The sequence below is a fragment of the Silene latifolia genome, chromosome Y (genome assembly GCF_048544455.1).
Source record: "Silene latifolia isolate original U9 population chromosome Y, ASM4854445v1, whole genome shotgun sequence".
Taxonomy (NCBI): Eukaryota; Viridiplantae; Streptophyta; class Magnoliopsida; order Caryophyllales; family Caryophyllaceae; genus Silene; species Silene latifolia.
The window spans coordinates 128,250,077-128,254,993 of NC_133538.1; the positions used below are offsets into that span (position 1 = coordinate 128,250,077).

The 4,917-nt window shown below is 40.7% G+C and overlaps 1 non-coding gene across 1 annotated transcript; it reads right to left on the bottom strand.

The window, feature by feature from the left end:
- On the bottom strand, positions 1 to 107 carry LOC141635059 (small nucleolar RNA R71). The gene has a single exon (XR_012539766.1). It is a non-coding gene; the product is annotated as a small nucleolar RNA R71 (small nucleolar RNA).
- Between the last annotated feature and the right edge of the window lie 4,810 nt (positions 108 to 4,917).

Consider the following 4,917-nt stretch of genomic DNA (forward strand, 5'->3'; position numbering starts at 1 on the left):
TTGCTAAGAGCTCAAATCACGGGCTTTAAGCAAAGGGATGAAGAATCTTTGTATGAAGCTTGGGAGCGGTTTAAGGGGATTTGTCACTCATGTCCTCACCATGGACTTAGCGAGTGGTTCTTGGTACAACAATTTTGGAACGGTCTTTATGAATATTCAATGAACATTCTCAACATGGGATCAAATGGAATGTTCACCGAAGTTGATGACAATCAAACTTGGAATAAAATTGAGGAAACGGCGGTCCATAACTGATAATATAGTAGACCTCGCAAGGCTACTAGAAGAGGAAAGCATGAAGTGGACTCCATTACTCAATTGGGTGCTCAACTTAGTGCTCACATTGATACCATCAATTTGAAGTTTGAAAAAGCTATGGCTAGACTTGAAGAAGCCTCAAAATCACCAAAGCATCATGTTAATGCCATGACGGCATCTTCATCAATCCCAAGTGGGATATGTGAGAATTGTGGAACTTTGGGACATGACCAAAGTGAATGTAGGGGAACAAATGAACAAGTGAATGCTTTCCAAGCATACAAGAGTGGTACCCCTTATTCCAACTATTACAATGAAAACACCAAATTCCATCCAAATCTCTCATATAAAAGCCAAAATGTTCAAAACCCTCAAACAACATACACCCCACCTCCCATGAGAAACCAAAATCAAAGACCCTTTTACAACCAAAACCAAGGTTACCAAAATCAATCTCCATACAATCAACAAAATGACCAAGGTTTTGATGTTCAAAAAGCAGTCCTTCAAATGCAAAAGAATCAACAAGAGTTTTTCACTCAAATGTAAAAGGATAGTCAAGTAAAGGAAACCACCATCAACAACATCCTAGCTCACACCAAAATGTTGGAAACCCAATTGACTCAACTAGCATCTTCAAGCTCACAAAGACAAAAGGGGCAATTACCACCTCAAAGTAATCCCCCAAGACATGAAACGGTTAGTGCCATTCACTTGAGGAGTGGTACAAGGTATGAAGCACCGAAGAAGCAAGTTGAGGATGAAATTGTGGAAGCTAGTGATAAAGAAGAAATTGTGCAAAACTCCAAGGATAGAGAACCATCAAAAGAAGAAATTTCAAAGAAAAATGAAGACAAGGTCAAGGAGAAGGAGCCCATTGTGATTAGACTTCCTTTTCCAAGTCGTCAATCCAAGCCCAAATTTGATGACTAACTTGGAAAATTTATGGAAATTGTGAAGAATTTGGAAGTCTCAATTCCTTTCACGGAATTAATCAATCACGTGCCGGCCTATGCAAAATACATGAAAGACATCCTCACAAAGAAGAAGTCGATCCGGAAGCTTGAGACTATCGCCTTCACTAAGGTGAGTAATGCAATACTTCAAGGGAGTTCACCTCCAAAACTCAAAGATCCGGGAAGCTTATCAATACCGTGTACCATTGGCGACACCACGATCAACAAAGCCTTATGTGATCTAGGGGCTAGTGTGAGTGTTATGCCGTACTCGGTGAGTAAAAGGTTGGGGGTGGGAGAGCTTAAATGCACCAATATCACACTCCAAATGGCTGATAGATCGACGAAGACACCATTAGGGATATGGGAAGATGTTCCCGTAAGAATTGGGAAATTTTTCATCCCGGTGGACTTTGTCATTGTTGACATGGAAGAAGACTCCAACATTCCAATCATTCTAGGAAGACCTTTCTTACACACCGCAGGTGCGGTGATTGATGTGAAGCATGGAGAGCTCACTCTAGAAGTAGGAGATGAGAGCATAACTTTCAATCTTGACAAGACCATGAGAGCTCCCCATTTGCATGAACCATGTTTTATGGTTGATCATTATAGCCGGAAGGATGATAGGAAGAAGTCGGAATTCCAATGGAAGAAGAAAATTAAAGATGCTCCATTCAAAGAGCAAGTGAATTGTAACAAAGAGAGTTTGAAAAGCTCACCAAAGTCGAGCAATGAAGAGGATGGCCTCATTGGCCAAGACAAGAAAATGGGAGAGTTGTCTCCATCAACTCAAGAGATCTTTAGTGATCAAGTGGATGAAGTTTGTGGTCTTTGGGATGATGAGTTTGAAGGGATTTTCAATCCCTATATTGGTAATGCTATCGATCAAGACCGACAACAAGGGCAAAGGTCTATTGAAGATCTTTATCATGATAATGAACAAGCTTTTGATTACTTCTTCAAGGTATTGAGCAACATCAATAACACCTTGGACATGCCCTCATGACATCTCACTAAGGATGAGAGTTTGGTGGAGTCCTCCCTAAACCACCATTTGTAAATATTTCTAACTCCCTAACTCGCATTTTAATTCTTACATTCATTTTTGTCATTCTTGGATTCTTATGCTTTGATCAAGATAATTATCATTTTTGAGAGAAGTGAGGGAGGGACTAATGATTCAATTGATGTGTAGTTCTTTAGCTTAGTGTGGGGATAGCAATTGCCTAGGCTATTCATGCCTTAGTAGTGCCCCCACAATGAAGAACACGGGATTTTGAAGAATGAAAAATGACAAGGGGTATGCAAGTACACGGATGGAACTGAATCAGGTTAAAACAGGGAGAATCCGAGCATTTTCAAGGGAATCCGCCCGTCTTGAGGCAATTCGGGCGTCTTTGTAAGAATCCGCCCGTCCATCTGAACTGAAATTTTGAAATTTTGGGACAGTTGATAAATCCGAGCGTCCTACAAGAGAAGACGCCGGTCCTCAGAAAGACGCCCGTCCTGAAAGGATAGACGCCCGTAGCTAGCTCAGATTTGGAAGTGCAACAGCAACAACCTCCCTTGGAAGCAACAACATCAACAGCTCCGGAAATTGCTCAACTTTCGAACTATCCGGAGGTAATTTTCATCTCTAACTCCCATAGGGAAACATTTACCAAGTATGCTAGAAAATCCTTTCTATCCACCAAGTTTATTTTTGAAGATGCCTTAGATAAGTTGGGTGCCCTTGAGCAAACTAAAGCCTTCTTTGAAGCCATGGGGTTGGGAAAATTGTTTGCAACAAAAGAATTGACATACCCCTCCCTTACCTTAGAATTCTTGAGTTCTTTGAAAGTTACTAAGGTAGAGACAATGGAAAATATCGAGTTCCGCCTAGCTAATGTGAGTTGGCGCATCACCTTTGAAGAATTGGGTAAAGCATTGGGTCTTAGCGATTCACATAGTTATTTCAAGAATCCCGGAAAGTATGACCCCGCTCCTCTTTGGGAGGCGATTTCCGGAAGGAAATTTGAGAACTATCATGCTAGTCGCGCTCTATTAGTCCACCATCCGGGCATTAGAGTTTAGCATAAGGTCATAGGGAATACCATCATTGCAAGAAAAGACACCAACCACTTTACCAAGCTCGATTGTGTTCTTCTTGAGTCGGCCTTAAATATTGGAAGGGAACTCACCAAGCCTTTCAATTCTCTAAGGCTTTTGGTGGATAGATGGCTAAATGTTGATTATGGGAAGCAAGGCACCACCGTTATTGTAAATGGAGGTCTAGTCACTCTTTTGGCTAAGTACTTTGATCCGAATTTCAACAAGGATAGCAAGTATGTGGCGAAAAAGGGGGTCATCTCATTGATATGGATGCTATGATTAACATGTACAAGTGGGTTACCCATTACCCTCTTGAAACCAAGTATGGGTGGCTCACCAATGAGGCTAGATCTTTTACTTTGCCTTCTAAGATTTGTCGTTTGAGTGTCCATGGGACCAGCTACCTCCTTCCCCTCTCAAAAGAAGCCGAATACATTATCCGACAACAAAGGGATGAAGTTGAAATGCCCTCCTCTTCAATTGTCATACCACCCTATCCTTTAAAGTACCAAGTATTCAAACCCGAAGATGTTGAAGCAGGCAAAGTTTATATAACTCTACTTATGCAAGAGATGCACAAGCAAGCTTTTAAGGATCGGGAAGATGCTTACTTAGCCCAATATCCACCCCTCCTTCATTTAGCTAGGCAAGGACTACTTGATCCTTCATGTACTTTGCCTAGTTGGGCGGATAGGGAAGTCTTCTTTCCGAGTGCATCTAGGGGTGAGATTCCGGGTGACGATGAGGTTGTCGGTGATGAGGTTGTTGATAGCATTGATGAAGAGGCTAGTGAAGAAGAAGAAGAAGCGGATGATGAACAAAGTGAACAAGAAAGTGAAGAGGGATGTGGTGATGAGTCCACTTCTATTGAGGAAGATGATGATAATGATGATATGGTGGAAGACTAGCAAGCTTTGGAGGCTCCTACCCTCTTGAGGTTTGCTTACTTCTTTCTTTGTTTTATTTAATTTATCTTGATCATGGTTGGTTGAGTCCTAGCAACATAGAGGACTAACACCTCCGCCCTATTGAGGTGTTCTTATTTCATTGTTCCCACCTTTTGAAAATCCAAAATGACAAATTTAGTTTCATGCATTGCATCTTGTGTGCATGAACTACCCCAACTTTAGGACATTCGAAATAACGTCTAACTCGGTTTGGGGAAGTACATGCATACGCAACAGGAGGTAATCTAAATTACGCTCTTCGTCATAAACAAAAAAACCATGCATCATGTAGTGTACCTTAGTGTAGCTTGCATTTAGAATAGAATTCATGCATCATGTTTGCATGATTTCCCATCATTTTGGCCATTGAGGACAATGCCCATATTAGTGTGGGGATGGGAAATTCTAACTTAACTTTTATTCAAAAATCCAAAAAAATTGAAAATTTTGAAAAACCATAAAAATTGAAAAATTGAAAAACCAAAAACAAGTCCATTTCCTTTGTAGCGTAGTCATGTATATATTGTTGTATATATTGTGTTTGTTTTATCCTTGTTCACATTGATCGACTACGCCACATCCGAGACATGAGGATATTGAAGACCACATGGTATGATCTTTCCAATCTCCTTTTTCCTCTTTATGTTAATGACTATGTGGCT